The 9,626-nt window shown below is 45.5% G+C and overlaps 1 protein-coding gene across 4 annotated transcripts in view; it reads right to left on the bottom strand.

The window, feature by feature from the left end:
• Nucleotides 1-9,626, bottom strand: part of Osbpl10 (oxysterol binding protein like 10) — a 314,690-nt gene that overhangs the window by 269,977 nt on the left and 35,087 nt on the right. The window contains exon 1 of one of the 4 annotated variants that reach the window (XM_023718519.1): nt 7,429-7,478. The exons of 2 other annotated variants lie outside the window; for them this stretch is intronic. The gene's annotated coding sequence lies outside the window, so the exon portion shown is untranslated. Of the gene's footprint in view, nt 1-2,293; nt 2,354-7,428; nt 7,479-9,626 lie in introns of those variants that run through there. One more of the 4 variants, XM_023718518.1, reaches the window with a different exon arrangement.

Below are 9,626 nucleotides of genomic sequence, written 5' to 3' on the forward strand. Positions count from 1 at the left end.
GTGTGTGTGGCCAGCTCAGCCCACCAGGGGGCGGGGCTGGCTGGCATGTGGTGCTGGGGGATCGAACCGTGGTCCCTGATGCTTTGCTAAGCTTGTTCTAAGTAGGTGCTCTAGACCACTGAGCCATCTCTCCAGCCCCATTGTTTGACCTTCTTAAAAAATTTGAAGCAGTCCCCAGTCTTTAAGTTAGCATCCCATAAAAACCCACATGTCTGGTTTCTCTTGACACAGCCATGATTCAAAACGCTGGGCCCACATCCACCTGAGAGGCAGCTGCCCCGTGAGGTGAGGCGTGTGGTCCTGTCTATACCTTCACCACAGCACGCAAGGTGGTCAACAGCACCTGACCGGAGGCTGGGACTGTTCTCCTGACACCTCTACTTTGGTGACAGGCCTAAGCCCATCGCATTTTCAGCTTGTGCCCCTCAGTATGTGTCATGTGCTATGCACACAATTACAGGTGGTAGTCAAACATCTGCAGATCTTGGGGGGTTTTTTGGTGGTACCGGGGATTGAACTCAGGACCATGTGCTTGCCAGGCAAGCACTTATTCTACTGAGCTATCTCCCCAGGCCTGCAGATCTTATTGCAACCAATAAAACCGAAAGTACTTAAAAGCACTAGTTAAGTCAGAGTACCTTTTATATTTACATACAGATTCAACACTACTAAATACTACTAAATGGTGAATTCAAAATGTCTACTTTCTTGATAGTAGTAACTACAACGATTAGAAACCACTCACAACCTTTTTAAAGGTTTTCCTCTGTACTTCCCATCTATAAACTGATCAGCACTGGGCACTACTGAAGCGACAGTGAGGAAGACAGCATCCAGCGCTCACAGCTGGGGGGAGGAGCAGCGCTGGGCAGGAAGCAGGACAGAACCCGCTGGGGAGCTGCAGGAGAGCCATCAGGTGGTGACCCTGGAAGCTGTATCACATGGCTGGCGTCTGCTGCTTAAGAAGGAAGTAGAGAGCCAGGGTTAGAGACAAGGCAGCAGTGCAGCCGGGCATGCAGTCCCACTCTCCTGAGCCTGTCTGAATGGGAGGTGACCTCACGGGAAGCCCTCTGAGGGTTCCAGGGATCACATGCCCCACAGAGATCAGTGGAGATAGTGCGGAAGTGACCTAGAAGAGGAGGAGGCTGGGCTCAGGAAAGCCAGTCAGAAGATGATGGGGAAGTACAGGCCAGGAACAACAAACATCAAAACAAAAGCAAAGGCAGGGAGGAGCTGACTAGAGAGGTGACTGTGGCTCAGGGACAGGTCAGCTATAAGAGAAAATATGACAGAGCAAGAATCTAAGTGAGTCAAAAAATGTCTACTTCCACTGGTGGCTCCTGGCTGCCCTGGGTGTGTGGCCCACCACCGAAGAGCCAATTCGGCCCCCAGCTTAGCAGCTGATACCACCAAGAAATGCAACCACTATCTTCCTCACAAAAGCAGAACCAGGCTCTGCCCTGTGGCTTCTGCCCTGCGGCCTTGCAGGCAGCTATCCACAGTACCAAGGTCAGACCTAACACCAACTCAGACGTCACGCCTGCCAGTCCCTCGCAGCCTCTGAATGCGACCTCTCCCCTTACTCAGTCTTTTGAACGCTCTTGAGAAGGTACAGAGCAGCCCATGGCATTGGGAAGTTGGCTGAGGAATCTCAAGATGAGCAGCGCAGGAAATCAGCTTCCTAATAACCTGATAGGACAGGAAGGATTGTGGCAAGGTCCCGAACGCTGACCAGTGACAGACCCGGGAGACCTGGCAAGGGTGTGACTTAGGTCCAGCTCTGAATCACAGCCTGGGAAGGGGAGGGACTCCTGCGCTAGCGAGAGCATGAGGAAGGGTTCTCAGGAGAAGTGTAAACAAAGGTGTAAGAAGCTGCAGACAAGCAGACAAGGAAAAGTGAGGCACAGGTAAGGCAGGCCCCGGCCTGGTCCCGCATAGGAGCTCTCTGCCCATCACTTTGGGCCACCTGGGGGCAAAGAGCTGGGCAAAAGCACCTAATCACCCAAGGTGTCCCCAAGGGGGAGACTGGGCACAGTTGTGAGGTGTTAACCAACCCCTCCATGAGTCAAGGACTGGGTCAAGGACACGGGCTGCCGCAGTCAAATGCACAAGCCCATGAGAATCAATACCACAGGGTAAAAGGGAAAGATAACTCATGATTACAAATCTTTCCTTCTTTTCCCTCCCTGGAAACTGTCCAAGAGGTTAACAAACTCGTCTCTACCAGATAGATGAACACCCCTGAAAAGCCTTGCCCGTGGAATATAACGTTGCAACCCAGCCTGCAACTCACCTCCCAGCAAAGGGTTTATCGCTCCTTTTTACAGGCAGCAGCCTGCAGTTCCAGCGCCTTCTGCCCAGGAGCACGGTAGCCTCAGAGTGAATTTCACCGCCTGTGTGCCCACGTTCAAGCCATAAACGGGCAGTGGTTCTTGGCCATATAATTGAGATCTTTCTTCCTGTTTTTATGGGGCCTTTTACATTCACTTTATAAAGTTTCATGTTTCACTTTCCAGATTTCATCATACGCACTCAATGTGCCCCAGGAGTGTTGCTCAGCAGTGTTAATATCCAACAAGTTTTTTCTACCTCTCCTTTCCATTAAAATATGGTTAAGAAATTAGAAAAGATTCCCAAAGCAAGTTCTCCATGCAGGCGTACAATCTAGTCCAAGCCATTCAAAAAACAGACGAGGAAAACTTAAGCATCACGGATGGAGCTTGCACTAACTATTTTGATATAGCTAGAGGGCCATATAAGTAAATTTCAATGTAACAAAAGGAATCTTGTAATAAAAGACTACCTGATGATTCAGGGAGGACGTAGGTAATTTGGTAAGGTGCCAGAGAAATTCCTGAATCACCAGCCAAGTCTAAAAGTAAAATAAATGCTCAAGTCAATTAACTCATTAATTATGATTCACTCTGATTAAACTTACAGACCTAGCCTCTAACAATCCTAGGGGAAAGTTGGGAGGAAGGAAACTCAGGCTATATAACCAATGCCTATTTGTCTCAATTGTGCCCCTAATACACAAAGGATCATACCAGTTAAGTGAAAAAACAGGAGAAAAAGATTAGAGTAGCAACAGCTAAGGCTGGGGAAGTAGCTTAGTGGTAAAATGCTTGCTTAGCAATTCATAATGCCCTGGGTTCAATCCCCAGGATGGCAAAAAATAAGCAAAAGGGTAACAAGTAACCTCCTCAGAACACCTCCCCTGTATGAGGAATAGGACAAAGGGCAAGATGTATATGACACTCTTGGGTCTCATGAAACCACTGTATAGAACAGGAAATAATAAAGGATATTGGGCTCCTACCTTATATCATGGACTCAAAAGTCCAGACAGAATAAGGACTCCATTGAGAAGCACTAACTTTGTTTTGCTGGGGATTTAGCTCAGTGGCATAGCACCTGCCTGGCAAGCACGAGATCCTGAGTTTGAGTCCTAGGATAGAGACAGACAGACAGACACAGAGACAGACAAACAGAATCTCTCCAGCTATTGTCAGCTCTGTTGTAGGCTGAAGTAGTTATCTGAATGTCAGCAAAAAAATTAAGTACATGTCCGTGGGGAATCCTACTTACGTATCTTTATGTTAGCTTCCCAGGTACCTAAGAAAGGCCTGTCAAAAGGGATGGCCGCTTCTGTCAGTGAATGGAACCGTGGATAGCATCACTACCAGAATTTCAATAGAGGAAGAATAACTGGAGCATGCACAGAGCTCCTCTCTCTCAACCTCCCTCAATCCCCCACCCAAGGATACACAAATTAAGGCGCCAATGAGATACCACTTATACCCTGCTGTAGCAAAATGAAGAAGGCCTGTAGTATCAAAAACTGCAGAAGATTAGGCCAGCATGATGTTTATGCTCCGCTGGTAAGAACCAAACTGACACACCCAGTTTAGAAAATAATTTAGCTTTACCTTATAAAACTGAGCATCTAGAGACCCTGAAGCTGAGTTCCACTTGCACATAACCACAGAGAAACCCTTGCACCTAAGCACTGCAACTCCCACATAAACATGCACACAGCAGCGAGACTGCTCAGGGCGCCCAGGAAGAGTCACACAAAAAATTTACACAGCACTGAAAGCAAACACACCACAGTTAAATATAGTAACAGGGAGAAGTCCGAGAACCATGATGGAGAAAAAAAAAAAAAAAGGACAGCTGTGGAAGACCATGTGCAACGTATCTTTTTATAAAATATATAAATTGAAAAAGCTAAATGATATCTATAGATAACAGATTTACCTAAAATATCTGTTATTTTAAAAATGTATTTTTTAGTAAGTTTATTGGTACAAGTTCTAGATACGTGATATTCATGTTCATCATAGGGAATTTGTTTTTCTTTTTTTTTTAAATTTATTTATTTAGTTGTGTGTGTGTGTGTGTGTGTGTGTGTGTGGTCAACTCACCCCACCAGGGGGCGGGGCTGGCTGGCATGTGGTGCTGGGGGATTGAACCACGGTCCCTGTGCTTTGCTAAGCTTGCTCTAAGTAGGTGCTTTAGACCACTGAGCCATCTCACCAGCCCCAAAATCTTTACTTTTTTTTTTTTTTTTGCAGAACCAGGGATTGAACTCAGGCCCTTGTGCTTGCCAGGGAAGCACTTAATCCACTGAGCCATCTCCCCAGTGAGCCATCTCCCCCATCATAGGGAATTTGTACCTGTACATGATATATCTTGGTACCGCTCTTCTTTTGCCCCACTCCTCTTCCCTCCCTTCAAACTCTTTCCCCCTCCTTATTTACAAAGCTTTGTTTCCATTTTATCCTTTCTGTCTCAGGGAAAGGAGGAAGAGGAAAATATATTTACAAGAAAGCAAAAGAATGATATACTCAAGGCTCTGGAGTTAGTGCTTACATGAAGAAGGGGAAGAGACTAGGCTGGAGAAGCAGACAGAGTGAGATGAGCTACTGAAACAGCGAGAATCACCTGAGTCTCCAGTTGTAGCCAAAGGGAGCTTGGCTTGACAAGCAGCTGCCCACTCACCTGCAACAGACTGGACACTTGCTTCAGTCCCTTCCTCCCCTACCTCCCAGCAACCATCTCCTCCACTCCACTCCAAGCTGAGGGCAATCTTCCAGCAGGGCAGTGCTCCTCCCCAACTCCCACCACCTCAGACACTACAGTTGCCTTTCTGAAGAAAGCAGGGCCAGGGAGATGGCTCAGTGGAATAAGTGCTTCCCTGGCAAGCACAAGGACCTGAGTTCAATCCCTGGTTCTGCAAAAAAGAAAAAGAAAAAAAAAAGAAAGGCATTGTGGCATGGAGGGCTCTCAGCCCATGATTAATGTTCCCACCACCACCACTTTCCAACTGGCCTTCGATTCTCTGGTTGCAGCCATACTCCCTCCCAGCTGAGGCTGTCCTGGAGCCCTGCACCAGTCACAAGCCGGTATGTGGGCCAGCCATAGGCCTGCAGGCCTACACAGGCAGCACTGCACACACTTCTTACTCAGTCTGCGAGGGCTCCTCCAGTGCTCCCGCCCTGTGCCACAGCACCTACCCAGCTGGAGCCTTGCTTTGGTCACCCTGTAAACCAATTTATTTCTCAAGTACCACAGGCTCCACAAGTCCTTAAACCTATTTAGGATCCTTACCCAAGGAACATAGACAAATGGATCAGAACAAAAAAAAAAACAAAAACAAACACTAGGAGCTACTAGGACTGAGGGGCTCCAGAGACCAGAAGCCAACAAACATCAGTGGCACAACCAGAACCCAGCCAAGTTGACCCGTGTCATCTGCCGCAAACTGTCCCTGGACAGTGGCAGTCTGCAGCAGCAGTGGCAACATCTGGCTTTGTCAACTGTTGGCATACAGCAGTGTCTGCTGTCCCGGTGACGCCAAGACTGCCTGCAGGGCTGTACTTCCCCCTAGGCTGGAGGGCAACACTGCTGGTGGCTACTGCGCCTCCGACACTGAATGGTAAGCTCATGCCTGTTCAGTTTTATATTACGCTCTCTGACTTATGTAAGTGTATGTGGTTTTTTTCTATTAATTAAATATTGCAATTTTAAAAGGAAAAAGATAATCAGACCATCTATTTGTTCCATGGCAGCCTAAAATTACAAAAATGTAAATAGAAAGTGATAAATTAATGTTCAAGGGCAGGGATATAGCCTGGCAAGTGTGAAGTCCTGAGTTTGATTCCTAGTACAAAAAAGAAAAAAAAGGAAAAAGATTCAAATTCTACTTATACTATATGGGATATTATCATTATTATTATTACTGTTCATCCTACTGATGAGGAAACAGCTTTAGACACATAGGGTAATTTTATACCAGCGAAGAAAAAAATAACACGCTAACCTTTTAATGAATTTCAAATACATGCTTTTAACTCTATAATATACTGCTAAGATTTCTACCAGAGAAGAAAAACAATCCCACAAGTGCCCCCCAAGACACAGGAATCAGGAATCTCTACCCGAGACTCCACACCACACAATGCTCCTTTCGCTCTCATCTGCGCCTTCCCTGATGGTGGTAAACGAGCATCCTTTATTCAGTATTTCTTGGCTCTAAAGTCATAAATTTATTTACAACTTAACATATGGTCACAATGAATAAAACAAAATCCTTTTAAATTCAATGAAAATTATAGCTTATAATAAAACTATGACACAGCATTTTTATTTTAAAGATCCAAATAGAGAATCCTGGTGCAAAGTGAAAAACCAGGTCTTAATGCCCATTAGGTGGGGTAGGAAATATTTCCTTCAGTGAAGCGCAGGTATTTGCATTTGCCCGTGAGCTCCTTTTACTCCCCAGCCCTGGCCCACACTTCCGCTCTCCCTCCTCCAACTCTTTACCAGGTGGCATCTCCTCCACAACGCTGCCCCGCCATGTCCAGTCTGGGAATGCCACTATCCTCCATGAGAGCACTTACACTCTGCAGCTGCAGTGCCTGTGTGTGCTCTATGGGCTCTTCACAGCCCACCAGCTCCTAGGGCAGGGGCCCATCTACAATATTCCCACTGTGCTTCTGGGCATGGGAAGGCCAATGACAACCAGTGTACAAATGAATACCATTGTAACAACACTACTGTGTGAAATCCATTCACATAAAAGGACAAGAGGGAATATGAAACACCAGGAAGAATGTGGCCTGCAGGATCAGACTGACCTGTCAGAGTATCCCATCTAAAACCAGCTTGCATTACGAAGACCTGCTGGCCTGTCTGGGTCCATCTATACTTCCGTAATAGAATATCACAAACCGGGTAATTTATGAAGGATAGATTTATTTCCTACAGTTCTAAAGGCTGGGAAGTCCCAAGGAATGGCATCTTGTGAAGGCCTCCCTGCTACATCCTAAGATGGCAAAACATATCACAATAAGAGGGCACCACAGCCGCACACCCTTGTACAGCAGCATTAACCCAGTCCTACCACCTCCCATCAGGCTCTACCTCAGACAGCTACACTGAAGACAAAGTTCCCAGCATATGCTTCTGAGGAGAATGCATTCAAGCCACAGCATGCAGTTCCTGGAATTAGCAGTGATAATGTACATGAAAATGGGCCCCTATGGTACTGGCCTTAAACAGTGGTCACATATTTGAACTGAGAGAAGGAAAAAAACCTATGTTCTGCCTTAGCTGGTTCAGGATAGAACCTGGTAGTAAGTAGCATGGTTGTACAATGTCTCCAGGTATGTGCAGGTAGGTGCCAGCACATTGGCACAGCAGAGAAACAAGGAAAGAGCCTCCCTATGACCAACACAAGGCTACCACACTGTTATATTAATTAATGCCCTCCTCCAATAGAGTGGGACCTACCCTTCATTCCCAAACAGTGACACTTCCTCATCAAGCCTTTCCTTCTCTAATCAAGTATGTCAGATGCCTTCAAGACAGATCTACTGGGGCTGGGGAGGTGGCTCAGTGGCATAAGCACTTCCCTGGCAAGCGCAAGGGCCTGAGTTCAATCCCTGGTTCCACAAAAAAAAAAGACAGATCTACTTACGGTTGAGGTATAGCTGTCTGGTAGCATGCTTGCCTAGTGTGCATGAGGCCCCAGGTCCACTCTGTAGCATAGGGGAAAAAGTAAGATCTACCTTAACTGTCAAATTACATCATCACATGTAAATATATATAAATATCTCCAAAGCTCTGTGATGGGGGGGGTCAAGGACAAGAGACAAGAGACTAGCTGTACTTTCTATCAAGAAAGCATGGCAGCTTCAGTGTTCTGGCTAATCCCTTAATAAAAAGCTAAATCTGTTGTAGCTGACTAGCCCTATAATTTCCAGCATGTATAAAACAAGAAAATCCTGGCTGGGAGTGTTTTTGATCTGTAAGGACCAGGGAAGCACATTTGGATGCCGGAAATTTAAGATCTGTAACCAAGGAAGTGTCCAATGGCCAGCTTGATTTATAAACTCTGGGGGGTTTTTCAAACAAAAAAAAGAAAAAAAAAATCCCAACAAAAATCATAAAAGAAGGCTGCACTCATTCTTTAAAAAAAAAAACCTGAAGTAATTATAGATCCCAGCTGCTCATGCAGTCGCCCTCTCAGCCTTCCTGCCATGAACTCGCACTAACACAAGTCCCAAGAGGAAGGAAAAGGGGTCAGAAAGACAGCCATGCTGGTCAAGATGCCACAGGATAGAAAGCAAAGGACCGAATTATAGGAACTGTAAGCCCCCCCCCAACTCTAATAATCTGCAAAGAGATTCTGTATGTCACCATTACTAGGTTGGAAAGCAGAAAGAATAAAATCCAAGTTCAATGAGGAGGGCTTATCGTTCTCTCTTCAGGCATAATCAGGCGTAATTCTCAAGCTAGCTAGCTCAGCAATGAAAAGAAATTTATGACTGATAAAGCATAACCTAGATGCATCTCAAAGTGGTATGCTGATGACAGGAAGCCACACACAAGCAAGTGCAAGTATGTGACTCCATTTATACAAATGCTACAACAGGACAAACAAGTATACAGCAGGAGAGCCAGCAGAATTAGGGTGGCAGTCATCCAGGCTGGTGTGGGGTAGAGGCCATAAGAGAAACTCCTACAGAGATGATAATATTCTGTAGCATAAATGTTTGGGTGTAAGGTGGGTGCATACAAACTCACACTCAACAAATTCACACTTACGATTTGTCCATTTCTGTGAAATTTTCCATTGAGAAAAATAGTTGATATGCACGCTGAAATATTTACAAGACCTGTACTGATATTAGCAATTTACTTGGAAATGTATAAAGAAAATGGGTTGATAGGTGGATGGATGGAGATGATAAATATGTGATAAAGCAAGTATAATAAAATGTTATAAAGTCCAGATGGTGTATATATATATATATATATATATATATATATGTGTGTGTGTGTGTGTGTGTTTTCTGTACATTTCTCTCAACATTTCTGTATGTCTAAAATTTTATATAATAAATATTTGGCAGGAAAGGAAACTATATAAGGAATGGAAAATGTAGGTTAATTGCCAAACAAAAATCATAGGCACGGGGCTGGAGAGATGGCTCAGTGGTCTAAAGCACCTACTTAGAACAAGCTTGGCAAAGCATCAGGGACCACGGTTCGATCCCCCAGCACCACATGCCAGCCAGCCGCGCCCCCTGGTGGGCTGAGCTGGCCACACACACACA

The sequence above is a fragment of the Octodon degus genome, unplaced genomic scaffold (assembly GCF_000260255.1).
Source record: "Octodon degus isolate 3935 unplaced genomic scaffold, OctDeg1.0 scaffold00059, whole genome shotgun sequence".
Classification (NCBI taxonomy): domain Eukaryota; kingdom Metazoa; phylum Chordata; class Mammalia; order Rodentia; family Octodontidae; genus Octodon; species Octodon degus.